Source organism: Triticum aestivum, chromosome 2B (assembly GCF_018294505.1).
Source record: "Triticum aestivum cultivar Chinese Spring chromosome 2B, IWGSC CS RefSeq v2.1, whole genome shotgun sequence".
NCBI classification, from domain to species: domain Eukaryota; kingdom Viridiplantae; phylum Streptophyta; class Magnoliopsida; order Poales; family Poaceae; genus Triticum; species Triticum aestivum.
The window spans coordinates 648,384,811-648,399,865 of record NC_057798.1 but is presented as its reverse complement, the minus strand read 5'-3'; positions in this window follow the sequence as shown (position 1 = coordinate 648,399,865).

The following is a 15,055-nucleotide window of genomic DNA, read 5'->3' as shown; positions in this document are numbered from 1 at the left end:
AAACTGTATAAAAGCACGAGGGTGATTGTTCATCAGGTTTACAAAAAAACCCAGATTGAAAAGGGCAACAACATCTAACTCCAACACTGTTTTCGGCAGTCACATTCAAATGGATCGGTCAGGTCCATAGAATGAACATCCTGGATCGTAAAATTTACTGGATTATGACCACAATATGTTGTAAATAGAAGCCCGGCATGTTCAGAAGCTCTTTTGCCCACCTGAAACTCCTTTTTTTGCTCTTCGACATACCCATCTGTCAAAACCATGCTGCTGATAAACTTATGCCTGATGGACAATAGTAATCTCGCATTCAGCAGGAAGAATGTGACAAATCTTGTGTTTGCACGGCTGGCTACATATCGTTCTTGCGTTATTGTCTTCAATCGAATCTCATGAGAAGTGAGAAAATCCCAATGCTTACGAATCCACCGATTGGTTATAAGTTTCTTACCCCGCCCTGTTGCCTAAATAGACATGAAAATTGAAAATAGTTAAGGTCTAAAAGAAGAGTGTCGAAAGAGCAATAGCTGAACGGTTAATTCTAGTACACTATATGCGGGCTTCCAATGTGCGTGAAATTATCACCTTTATATACAACTTCTCCAGACATGGAAAGCATTGCAGCAAGCCAATAATCTTGTTCAGATCAAAACTATTCATTTGGATATATAAGATCTTGACAGAATCCAGCACCATTGATAGGCCATCCATGGAGAAACTCTTCATTGAGCATAGAACATAATATTAGTACAAAATGTGTACTCCAAGATGATATATAAATTATGCGCAGAAATTTAAAATGCAGCATATGGTTACAAGTGTAGATGATAATATAAAGTACCTGAAGAACTGTGGAGCCAAACACCATATTAAAATGAGCATAGAGATCATGTATTACACCCAAGGTCTCCATTTTAGGCGCAGAGAGGACGGTTATTTGCAACGGTTAATAACTAGAATCAAGGATCAACCTTTTAAGTGAAGGGGCATCTTGGATGATGAGCTGCCTTCCGTCAAAAGAAATTCCAATTCTTACAAGGTTAGGCGACTTTATTTGGAGACAACCGATTCTAACTGTGAAAACAAGCACCAAGCACTCCAATGCAGGGCAACTAGAGTGGATGATGCTGTGCAATGAGGCCTCCGATATATGAACCCGCAGAAGTGAAAGTTTCTTGAGAAATGGGAGTCGAAGGTTTAGTACCAGATTGTCTGGAAGGTAGCACAACGCAAAGGTGGCGGTGTGGAGAGAGGAGGAAAACCGCGAGATGGACATCGGTGCTGAGGGCACAAGTTCACGGCATTCTGTATGTGGTATGTGATTTCCAGGGGAATAGTAGAACTCAAGCAGCTGTAGTTTTGTGAATTCAGGGGATTTCAGCCAGGCGTCCACCATGCAGGGCATGGTATGCTTGCTCAGGTAGCATGACGGGATGCAGAGGCTTTGAACGGAGCCCTGGTGGGAGGAGATGATGGCTCTGGGGATTTCAAAATCATTGAAGAGAGATAGCTAACGATAGTCGAGATTAAGGGGCACGACACGCCATAGAGGGCGCCACCGAATTGAGAGGACTTGGGTGCGGCAGCAATCCTTGGTGGGAAGAAGCGAGATGATCTCCCCAAGGACGGCGTCCGGGAGATCGCTGATGCGGTCCACCCGAGATTCTATGGGTTCCTGGGATCCGGTGGGGGCGGGGTCGCCGCTTCTCCCCACGCCGCCGGGTGCGGGATCTACAACAGGCGTTGCCGCTGGCGGGAGCCTCATCTTCTTGGCGCTGGGGTCAGCCGACTCCATTTTCCTCGAGGGCGTCGCGTCGCGCTCACGGATTTGAGCAGAGTAACGAATGACGAGCCTAGTTGTAGTGCGAGCGAAGAAGAAGGGGAGATGGAGGTTTTCTGTAGGAGTGAGGAAGAAGGGGAGCTGGGGTTTTCTGTAGGAGTGAGGTGAGGAATTCGGGGGTACGAGTGGAGCGAGCTGACGTGAGGTGGGTGGGAGCGAGGAGGAAGAAGAGCACCCAGGTTTTTTTTGTGGGGGAGGGGGGTGTGCTGGGTGTGGGTAGCGCCTTTTGAATTGATTTTACTATTTACTAATGTGGATTGGCTGTTTTGTCTTGGGCCCAGAGAAACAATTACTACTGATACAGTGGAGACACTCTACAGCTACCCAGAAAAACAATTACTACTAGTACAGTGGAGACACTCTACCGCTTCTGGCTCCTCCTAGGTCATTGAAACGTCTCCCTCTACTGAATATCGTTATACTTTTGTTCACCAACATGCGGGCCATGCATCGCGCGGGCCCAAATGCCATCCACCAAATTAGCAAGCAGTATGCAGGCGGAGAGTCACCCCAGTCGTAGCGCGGCAGTAACGAGCCGTCGTATCACAAAACCCCACCTCCCCACAGTCTAAGTTTGACGGACGGAGCAACCATCATCTCACTCCTTGCTGAATCCCCTTCTCCCTCACCGTCTTCAAGAAAGGCAACACTCACATCTGCCACTATTCTTCTCTCCCAACGAAGGGAAGGTAAGCGGATCCGTGATGTTGGTATAATTTTCGTTCAGAGAAAAAAAGAACTTTTGCAAAGCAGTAACTGGTCCTCACTCTCTTTTTTGTTTCATTGTCATTGCAATTGTGTTTTCCTTCCAGTGGTCTCCTAGTATTCGTCAGTTTCATGATGGACCAAGGAGAACCAGGCAAAGATCTGCCGATATTGGAGCAGACGTGGGAGGCTGATCCCCACGAGACAGAGAGCTCCAAGAAGATGGAGGCAACCACCGAGCCGACCCCAGATATGCTCACGGCCACTACTGAGATGGTCAATGCCCCGTTTGATGTTACAGCCCCCGTGGCACTGCAGGAGCAGTTTTCCCCCTTCGAGGATGTGTCCCCCCCGCTGAGCTGCCCAAGGTGATTTCCTTCTTTGCCGATCTCGATTGTGGTTTTTCATCTAAGTATGTGGTGATTTTTTTAGAAAAGGAAGTATGTGGTGATTAATAATGCAAAATTTTATTAGCTTCGATGCCATGCTATACATAGTGGTTTAAATAACTTGTGGTTCTTATACTGAAAAGTAATTCAGAATCTGTTTCTGTTTCAATCAGAGCCCTGATGCAGACAAGGATTGTGTGGTTGTGCATGTCACTCGCTATGAGGCGGACGACCTGAATATACGCACGGGGAAAACAGAGTTCTTAGGCTGTTGGATCCTGGAAGCCATTTGCGGTTATACCAATGAAGAGTTGTATTCCAGCCTCACTGTTGTCAGGCGTGTTGTCCAGGGTGTACTGAAGCACAAGAAGTTCAAAGCTACTCCTTCATTTATGAGGCATACTGTTCTTGTCAAGCTTACGCAGGAAGATGACGTGGCATGACTCCACAAACAAGTTTATCAGTGGCAAGGCCACAAGGTTGTCTTCATGAAGGTTCACAGGATTGAGCTGCTGCGGGACGTCCTCGATGATGTTCATGGCAAGGTCCGTCTTGTGTCCAGCGCAAATTAGATCGAGGCATGAAATAGTTGCCCCAGCTAGTGTTTAATAGTAGTTTGGATTGTGTCTAATTATCTGAACCTTGCCTGTTATCGACCCCTCTGGGGCTAGTGCTCTGTTTGAATCCGTCTATGGGAACTGCTGCTACTTTTGTGTGCCCGTGAATCATGTGAGAACCATCGTAATTGTTACCGAAACAGATGCGTCCTCACTAGTTTTTTCATGAATATGGCATGGTAAGACATAAGTTGTCATGGTTTATCATACGAGCAGTGTGTGTTTTGATGAAATAGAGCACTCGTTCGAGAACCGTGCGCCGACGTATACATAAGTACTTGTAAACACTGTTGGTGCTACCCCACTTGTAAGCAGTTGTGCAAAACACGACACATTGGCTCAGATCGCTTCAACACTAGGCTATCGACCAGCTAACAATCAACAATCTGCTTTTTGACATATAAGCAACTACTATGTATCTTGTTACAGTGGTTCATGCAGTTAATTGAGGCCACAATGTAATAAATTCCAAATGTTCACACGCTAGTCCAGCGCTCATGTGGAACACTCACAATTAAACTCATCTTCATAAAAATCTTGAAAAGCATAAGTTAAGCAATTTTATACATGTCAATGATTCATAGAACATAACAAACATATACTAGTTCACAGCAAAAGACAAAGTTGTGAGAAGGTTTACAAATTAGGAAAAAACAAGCAAGGCTTCTCTGAGCAAAGGGCCTCCCGGCAGGCTTAAATTTCCTGGAGTTCACTCTGGTTTTTTCTTGTTGCCACCACCCAGGGTTAGGTTCTCTCATTCCAGAATAACCAATTATAATTGTGGTCTCAGTTGGAATGCTGAACTGAACCATGCAGTGTACTGACCAGCTGAAATGCTTGTGCATTCCACTAAATTTAAGCACCGCTATTTGCAGAAATAAGCAGACCACAATGCCTCTTGTCCGCGCACCTGTCCAAAAAACCGCCGTGCAGCCGTGCCAGCTAGTCCTCGGTCCGTGGATGAACTGGTAGGAAGTGCATTCCGAACTAGGATGCAGTTGTTTTCGCTTGTCCCTGCACTGCAATCAGGAAGTAAAACGTACGAATCAGCTTCTTTTAGATTAAGTTGGTCATTCTACCTTAGTTACTACCAATGTAGGGATACCTTGAAGACGGGAGGTTAGACGACGACAACGAGGGATAGACATCTCATTTTGCGCAGTTGTACTAAAACTGAGGTGTGTGCTTTTGATTGCGCGGATAGAAATGATACAGAGACAGACATCCGGAAATGATATGGAGACAGACATCCCTGTTTGCGCAAATACGAAATACGATTATTTAAATAGTGACACATATTACTACTTTCCACCATTTCCTCTTAGAACCAAGTCCTAGATTCATACTACAACTTTCCCACTTTCTTCCATGTTTGAACCAACGCTTTGAGTTCACTGTATGAACTAGCTTTACTTCTAATAATAGTAGAAGTCTAGTTGGCTTTTTAACAGCGGACAGAAGTAGAAAAGGATCCACACGAAGGGGGAAGAGCTGGGGCAGTAGAGCAAGGCAGGTTTCGAAGGAATATATACCTGAGGGTCGTTGGCATGTGGCAAAGACGGCGTCGGGAGGCCGCATCTTGGCCACAATACCGCAGGGAGGAATAAGGGGTCGGAGGCCCTCCCGAGCCGGCGCTCTCTCGGAGAGAACGACACGGCCGCCGATCAGGACGCGCAGGCAGCCATTGGTCTCCTCCCTCGCCGCCGATGACAGCATGAACGATGCACTTACACCCCCTGCCTCGGTCGAGGTTGTCCGACCGGATTTGTGACCAATCGTGAGCTGAGAGAGAGAGTGTGGCCACCTATGTCTTGCTTAGATCTGGAGAGCATGAGAGAGTGAACGAGAGGAACCCTAGTAAAGCAAGCGCTAAGGCTCCTGCTTTTATATATAGTGGAGTGATTTTGTTGTACCGGCTTCAAAAAAATGCGCTCCTACGTGTACCCGCGAGTGGGTGTGAGAGAACTAGTCCGTGCGTGCATCGCTTCTCTTTGTGAGAGTACAATATATACTATGCCCAAAGAACGTTCGCTGCAAGAGTAATAGTATAAGTGTGTGACGTGTGAGCTAAAATAAAATGTGCACGCCGTATTTTGTTTTTTAAAAGTTCTGAGTGTAGGTTGTGAAGAGCACATATGTGCGTGACGTCTACCTACAGATAGAGGATGGGTGCGACGTGCGAGTCTGCGAGAGGACTCGGGAGAGTCGTGACTTGTGAGGGTGCGTGTGCGTGAGAGAGAGGGGGGCACGTATCAATGCAATGCATGTGTCCGTAAATCATTATTCGACAAACGTTTGCCACAAGCCTTTTCCTGACGAACGCCGTAAGAACCGTTAGATCAGCATTCGACAGTGTCAGTTTTGCCTTGTCATTTAACAGAACAGCCACTCCTCCTACACACAAATCTTCCACGTGAGTGTTAGCAACTGCCCTATGCTCCCTCCATTCCGAAATGCAGTGCATATAGCTTTATTGAAAATTAGAACCTCGCAAACTTTTACTGAGTTTTCGTGTACCAAATTGCACATGTAGAATACCCTGTATATATCATTTCATTCATCTTCGATAGGTAACTATAAAGATGGGTGAGGAGTCTACAAAGGAAGACCATCGTATCACCCGCAGCAATTTCAACCATCCTTTAGTGTCGAGGAATATCATAGGAACTCTATATGATATGATTTTTATAGGATTTTTTTCCTGTAGAGCCAATTGGTTCATAGGAATAGATTCATATACTCTACATTTCAAAGGAAATAAACATGATATCATTTCTATAGCTTTAGAGCCACTTGGTTCATATGAATGGATTCCTATACTCCCTTAATTTCAAAGGAAAATAAACATTAGCGTATATTCAATAGAAAAGTTCCTATGATATGAACCAAATTATATCTCTTTACTAATCTCTCCTCATAGGAATTGAGATACATGTCATCTCTAGATTCAATAGAAAAGTTCCTATGATGTGAACCAAATGACATCTCTTTTCCAATCCCTACTCATAGGAATTGAGATGCTCCATGTCATCTCTTTCCCTACAACTTCCACGTATGCATCTTCTATTCCTAAATAGATAGTACAACCCACTAGTAGCTTTTTTCCAAAACATGCAACTATGGCACAAGAACTATATAGTGTGCCAATAACTTTGAAAGATGGTCGCTGGATGAAGCTAACCCGATAGTGCAGAGATGGGCAAATCCGAGCACTACTGACCGTTGAATATCATCAACATTCCACCAGATCTGCCACATGTACAATTTAGAAGACTCCATGGTTGAACTTAAGCATAACGCACAAACCTCAAAACACAAGCACTTCTCCTTTGTTCTAGAATCTTCTGTATCATAATTGATTATTTTTTTCTAAATGAATTGCCATTATTTGTTTTTTACTTTATGATTTACAATGCACAACCCCATGAATCTTAACATTTTTATAAAACTAATTGATTTTGAATGAGATGAACTATAAGAACTAAACGAACATCTACATCATGCATATATGACTCAAAGCTTTACATGCTATAGTGTGTACTTATTCATAATTTGGTTTCGAAATCTCATGTGTTCAATACATGTGTACCTTACTAGTTTTGAGTAGAGTAGCAAATTTCACGCGGCCCCGGGTATATCAAAACGCAGGGCCCATGCATCATTGCCTTTTGGTCGAACCTACGTCCACAATTTTTTGTACGTGCTATATCTCCACTGGTCCCCGAACCCAAAATGTTGCCTCGTTCCCGTAAAACCAAGCGGCCCACACATATTTAAGGCGTCGACTCGAACCCGTTTACTACGATGTGGCTCTGCACGCCGTAGTACTCCTACAAACCCTACCGCTGCACTCATCATCGGTTTTCTTCAAGAGGACGAGGGAGAAGCCGATTTGTAGTGGAGGCGCTTTAAAAAATGGATATGTAGTGGAGACCCCTACCCTAGGGTGCCCTAGGTAGCTGCCGCACGCATCATTGTTTTCTCTTTTCTTTATGCTCTTGCGCGCTAGAGTGAAATGATGGTTGCTTCGTCCGTCCAGCTTAATGCGGGAAAGGTGGGGCTTTGTGATTTGACCCCTCATCGCTCCTTTTCTACTACTGCGGCGCTACGACCGGGGTGCCTCCAATTCCAACCGCTGCTCCGAACTGTAATTTGGTGCATTGCACGTGGAACAAGACGGTGGAAGAGCCACATGTCTGCCAAAGGGGTCCTGTTAAGTGTGTCGCCATTTCGTGTGCGGACTAACCCTACTTGAGTTGCTACGCCGACACGACAGGAGCAACCTAGCACTTGGTTTTGCTCCTTGGTGAATCCCGACTATATTGACCTAAAAAGATACGTGCTGAACTACCCTCTCCGTCTCGGTTTTTTATTTGTAGGTGTCTCGGTTTATAGGGCCTGCACGTAGTTCTAGGTCATCCATTTGACTAACTAAATATGAGTTACTATGTCACAAAAAGTATATCATTGGATTCTTATTGGTTGATATGTGAAGAAACAAGAAACGAGGTAGAAGTTAATGCACTGCGCCTCAGTATTGTGGGATTATTTGGTTTTTGTAAGATGACGTGCGTTTGGTTGCAAGGGTGGTCATGAATGGGTTGGGATCGTTAAGAAAATAGACATGTTTGGTTATAAAGCACATGAATGGTTCGAGTCAAAAAAAGAGAATATGCCTTTAAGATGCTGAACCATTCCACCCAACCAAATCGGTTGAATCAAATGGCCACCCTTTGCATGCATGACTATGTGAGCATGACTGGTGGTCCCGTTTGAAATAATTAGCTCATCTCTTATTTTCAGCCAAACACATGAATTGAATGGTTCAATCCCAAAAAATTGAATGGTCCCAATCCATTCATACGATACCTTCAACCAAACGCATCCGACGGAGGGAGTAGTTGTATTTAAAAGTCAAGGGCGGGGCTTTTCCTGCCCGGTAGGCGGCGGGACAGTTCCGCCTAGTCGGTTCGACAGAGACGCGAGAAGACGAGGGAGTAGGCTGCTGCAAACGTAGGGCTGTGTGATTTGACAGCGAGTTACTGCTGGACAGGTAGGGCCCCGTGATTTGATTTGCCATTATCATTTTAACTGCGGCACTACGACCGGCGTGAGTCTCCCGATTCCTGACCACCTCCATACAGGTGCCTCTCCCAATGCTCCACCATGTAGTAGTAGAGGCTGGCTCTTGCATGAGAGCCCACTTCTCCACTTTTTCCTTGCCTCTCTTTCCTCCACATATGCAAAAATGCCATGTAAAGCGCACTATTGTACTTACTTGCTCCTACAGGTGCTTAAGCTTGCCACATAGGCATAAAGTCTGATGTGGCAAGTTAATCAAGAAGAGAGAGACTAGTTTGGTGACCCAAGGAAGAAACGGTGCTAAGCATGTGTACCTAGGTGAAAAGACAATTTTGAGTCTATAGCTAATTAAATGAAGCAAACTTAGCAACACCATTTCATTGGAAGGGGTCACTCCTTGGCAAATGCAATAAATACTAGTATTCCCTGTGTCCCATAATATAAGAACATTTTTGGCACTACACTACTGTCAAAAACGTTCTTATATTATGGGACGGAGGGAGTACGAAGAAAGAGATAGAGAGGAGTAAAAAAATACACTTATAGCCAACCTTATAGCCAACCTTGTTGTAGTATGAGTGACTAAGTGATGACTATGTATGACATGCCAACATCTGATAGCCTAACACACCATGTTAAATCTCCAAGGGCGCGACCATGCGAGCGACGCGACGGTCGTGGTAGGTGCGACCATGATACGGGCTGCTGGCAGCCCTTGGATCTGAGATCAAACGGTCGCGTGCTAAGTTGCTGAAAATTTTAAGAATAACCCTCCAGGATAGGATATTCACCCATAGGTCTAGAATCACGCCATGCAACTGTTCGATCTCAGATCCAAGGGCTCTCGAAAGCCCATATCATGGGAGAATGGAAAGCCACTACCCTGCCGTTCGCACGCTGGCAGTTCGCTCCTACTCTTTCCCGCGCGTCCTTTAATACTATGGTGGTTCGCTCCTAGTCGTCCCGTCCATTCACATTACGGCAGTTCCACTAATCCTAACCGTCCTCCCAAATCCATGGCGTCCCAAATCTCCCCGATCGGCGGTGAGTACAAGGTTAGAACCATCACCGGCGATGAGTTCGACGTCATCTACACCCGTACTTCCGCTGAAAGGATGCCTTTCTTGCTTCAGACGCATGTTCGAAAACTCACATGATGAGTGGGTCGCTGGGCTAGATGTTGAGTACACCACAGTCGTGGGACGAGAGAAGGATCTAAAGGACGAAGAGAGGAAGAAGCCCACCGTGATCCAGGTTTGCGCACATAACGTTTGCTTGGTCTACCACATATGCCATGCCGATGTTGAGTGCCAGGATTTTAAGAACTTCCTCGAGGACAAAACAGTCAAATTCGTTACTGTAGACTTTAAGAATGACAAAGAAGTCCTGCGTCGGATAGGCCTCGTTGTAGGCAACCCCTTCGACCTCCAGAAGAATCGGCTGGTGCCCTCTCGTCAGCCCTCAATGCTGACCCTGGCAGGAGCCATGGTTCATCCTCCGTACCGCAAACTAGAGAAACCTCATTACACGTTTCATCATCATGCATGGCATTGGAATGTACTAGATATAGACCACATCCACTATGTTACAATGGATGGCTACCTTTGTTTCAATATCTACAAGGGTTGGATGAAGAGCAACAGCCAAGTTGGCGGTTCAAGCAAAGAAGTATCAGCCAAGAGGAAGAGGGACAAGGACGAAGTCAAGGACGTGGATGAGGACTTCGAGTAAGGTGGCAGTGTCGTTGCTCATGGCGGTTCTAAACTTCTAATGCAGTGTCTACCGGATTAGTTGCATAGTTTAATTTCAAGTGTGCTTAGTTTAATTTGAGGGGTGTGTTGTGCTGAGCCCCCAGCAGAACTATGTTATGTTTCTTCTTGTTACTTTAACTCTTCAGTATGTACATACTAGTACTAGTATTTCTTTAATAGAATTTAGCACCCCAATTAAGCACGTACTAGTTTTTTTAATTGTACTATATGCATAATTTGGCGACGAGCGCTCTCTATATGTACCACCTTTTTTTAAAATTTCAATTTTTGCTCCATAGCGCAATCCATCGATAGTGGAGTACTACTGTACAAAAGTATACATTTTTTAAAAGGCTAGCGTACTGTTCATCACATATATATATAGCCAGTTAAATTCTCAACCTAGAACGACGTACATGCCATGTAGTAAACCGATCCGGAGGAAGTATAGTAAAAATGAGGTGATTTTACCCAGTGATCGGCGGGGGAGCATGGCCTGTCATGCGGTCCACGTGTCATGATGTACCAAGGCGATGCGCGTGTCCCTCTTGAGGCAGAAGCAATACTAGTACGTGGTTTGAGATGATGTCGAACCGAAGTGTGAAATAATGGTTGCTTCATCCGTCTGGGAAGGTGCGGCATTGTGATTTGACGTCTCATTGCTCATTACTAACACTGGGCCGGTACGAGTGGGATGCATCCCCCTGCTGTTCTGCACTGTTATTTGGTGCTTGACACGTCGACCCGATTGCTATATGTCCCACATGTCGACGACAGGAAGTACAGAATTCATGAAAGGGAGCATCGACGGAGGAGTATACTACAGAATTCATGAAAGGGAGCGACTTAGTTTTGGAAAAATCTGTTTTTACGGGGTACGTACCCACTAGGGTTTATAGGGCTCATCTAAAAAACATTCGTTTTTCCGTTTGATAAGTCTCAATTCTAGAACTATACTAGTAGTAGTACCATTACATGTTGGATTTCGAGGTGCGTTAGATCACCCGACGCAAGCAGTGTCAAGAGGAAACTAACCAATGCATGTACAAGTTCATGGAAATTTAGTGGTCATTCATGCATTCGTTCTAATTAATTCCTCGGTAAACATAACTTCTTGGGAAAAACGAGCGTACTGTGCAAACTACGAAATTAATTCGACCACTCACCGTCTACCTTGGTTGGAGAGATTTTGAAATTGAGCCATAAACTCGAAAGGAGGGAGTAGTAACTTTTGTCTTGATTACTATTTGTGGCCTTGTATAGATGCAAAATGTATTTTTTTATAGTGGCCTTTTATAAGTAAATAGAGGGAGTACTAACCAAAGTACGTAGTAGGGACAAGGAGTAAACGGAGGGAGTAGTAAAATTTTCTCCTCGTGCTGCGAGCCACTGCGCGCGTGGGCGAGGGAGCGGGCGTAAAGGCGTACAGTAGTACTCCAGCTTCACCTCATCCTGCGAGCCACCGCGCCCGTGGGTGGGGGATACGGCGTACTAAGCAAGCTTCTCCTCGTTCTGCGAGTTGACGGGACACATCAAAGTACTCCAGTGTATAGAGCCTTGCCTCTAAGGTAGGCCCCACATGGTTTGCTTCTTTTTTTAATTTAACATAACGCGTCAAGTCACAATTTGTTTGTTCACCCGCGGTAGACGATCCTCCCTCCACCAAGTGGACAACCAGTACTCGTGCCAAATTACCACGTGGGCTGCCTTTTCATACAGAAATGAGCTCCACCGTGTACCCGCGCGGGTGTGGTTGGAAAGAGACGGGAGTACGTGCGCCATGCGTGCACCTCTTCTCTTCGTGCACGTCCCCCACCTATGTGGGTGTGTGTGAGAGAGATACAAACCTAGACATAATGCGCCGTCCATCCCCATGCCTCCGCCCAGTCCGACCACTAGTCACCACCACGGCACCACGCCCCACTCCTCCTCACCTTATCTCCCATATTTCTCCCTCCATTTTTATATACAAGGGGCCACTATCAAAATTACAATTTGTAGGTATACAAGGCCACTAACACTAATCGATGCACTATTAATGGTGTTTGCCTCGTGGTACTAGCAAAGGAGTACATTAATTATCCCTTGCATGCATGCGGGAGTTTGTTAAAAAATGCATCTTGATGTTTCATGCAATGCACGGGCATCTTGCTAGTCCATGAAAACAACGCATGGCAAAATTCCCCGGAGAACGAGGGATTTGCATCTGTTGGGAGGGGCTGTTTGGATCTTGCCCGGGGTAGCCAAAATATTGGCGACCCTTTTGTCCACCGGTGCCTTTGCCATCGATGAACAAGGAACGGCTCGGGTGCTCATGCTGTCATGCATCCTCCAGCGCGCACGATGGAGAAGAGCTCGCACGAGCTGTGTTTTTTTGTCCCACAACACCGCCCGAGCCGCCCGCAGACCGACTGGCGACCTGCAAATTACGCCATCCAACCGTAGCCACACACATTATGACAACAACTCAACCAACCGGACGAAATTCGCGCAAACACGTAGACAAACTGATACTCATTCACGCAACCACCGGAGTATTTCATGTAAACAACGACGGAAATCATATAAAATACCGGATTTTCACACAAACATGACGAATTTCATTACATTCAAATGAACTACACGGTGCTAGTTCTGGACAGCACAGGTATATAATACATGGCCTAAATGGTCGCCCGCCGATCGATTTGTGTTCCTCATGTCCGGCAGCACGATCACCAGACTGCCAGGAGCCCCTGAGGTATATGCTTCAGCGCAAAGGACGACTCGCTTCCCCACTGCCCAACTAATATCATTGGCTGGTGCCGAAGATGATGGTGGCCGACACCGGTTCGAGTTCATCACCGGCCACTACTTCGCCATGGCCGGCACCAGCTCGAGTTCATCCTAACATTGACCTCTTCCGTGGAGCCCATGCGGGGTCGACGAAGGTCCTCGCAACAAAAGGATTCGGCAAGACACCTGTTGTGTATGCCGGCGTCGCCTCCGCGGTGGCCTTCATGGGACCCAAGCGGCAGCGGCCTCCCGTGTTCTACTTCTCCTCGATGCTGGCGGCGGACGCGGAGGCGCTGGCCACTGACTCGTCGCTCTCCGCGCACCCGGCTTCTGTCGCTGCTTGCATGGCGCGGCCGCCGGCATGGGAGTCTCGGCCACAGAAACGGGAGATGTGGTACGAGGCAGCGGCGTGGACGGTAGCAGGGACGCCCGTGCGCCGTTCCTCGTCGAGCTGGCCTGGAGCGGCGAGTTGTTGAACCGCGCGCCGGCTTGGGGCGGCAACTGGCTTCGTCGGGCGAGGGGAGGGAGGTGGATCAGCGAGCTGCATAGCTCGTATCCGGCGGGCTACCCAGCCGGCTTGGATGCGGAATAACTACTCATCGTAAGCCATTGTAAGAGTGGACAAAATGTTGGAGGAGATAGGGGAGTGGCGGAGGTGTGCAATTCTTGGCCGGCGTTTGGCCTTGTTTAAATAGGAGATTAAATAGACGGCGGACGGGAGGAGCTCGGCCGGTGTTGCGTTTAACGCCGGCCCGGTCATGAACGGACGTGTGTCCAGAGTGGGTCTCTCGGCTTCCACACAGGCGGGTTTCATGGAGGCATTTGAATGCGGCATGGAGGCGTGTTCAGCCAGGCGTGCCGCGAGTGGCGCCCTCGACTCTGACCTAGGACACCGCACCATTCTTCCACTAACGTGTGGGCTCTTTGGGTGCATGGCCTGCATGTCAGTGACCCAACGCAGGCAGCACACAGCAGAGGAACCTTTGGTGGGCCAATGCGGTCACAAGCAGGCATTTCATAAACCAATGATTGTTCATTGAGTGTGATGTCATCTTTTTCATGTAGTTAAGCGTGTGTCTTGCGTCGTGTGCTGTGTGCATGCAGGCGTGCGAGTGTTGCATGCGTGCAAGGGTGCCTTTCAGTGTTGCATGCATGGGTGCGTACGTGCAAGGGTGCGTTTTAGTGTTGCATGCATGGGTGCGTACATGCATGTGTTCGTGAGTGCATGTGTACGTGTCAGTGTTGCACGCCAGCATGCGTGCGTGTGTACGTTATGTGTACGTGTCAGTGTTGCACGCCTACATGCGTGCGTGTCTTGGGTGCGTGCATGTGTACCTGTGGGGTGAGGCTACACGTGAGTCGACTAACTTTTTCATCTTTGGTCATTAGATTTTCCAGCCGTTGGATACGAAATCAAGGGCCTCCAGTATATCATCAAACTCCACCCCCTCCCCCCGAGCCGCCAGCCACCACCGGCCGAACCGCCCGCCCCCGCCACCCGCGGCCGGCCCGCCCTCCCCGAAACCACTCCCCACCGCCGGTCCGCTGCCGCACCTTCGAGAGAGTGGGCCAGCATATATGATCTTGAGATTTTACGAAGTCACCATAGGTGCCTCGTAGTCGAGTGGAACATCTCCTCCCACTGAACGTACATCGCCGGAAAATACTGAAATTAACACAAGATAAATGCGAGCACCGGTACTTCAACCTTGGTGGGCTCGAGAAACCACTGTCCTCTAACCATCCAACCACATGTTGGTTAGCACGACAAAATGTATGTGGTGACCGTGATGAGCTTATTCTGAAGTCCAGTGACCATATTGTGCTTTCGCTTCAAATACAATGACCGTAAGTGTCGTCAACAAAATACGGAGCACACATCAAATGCAAAGT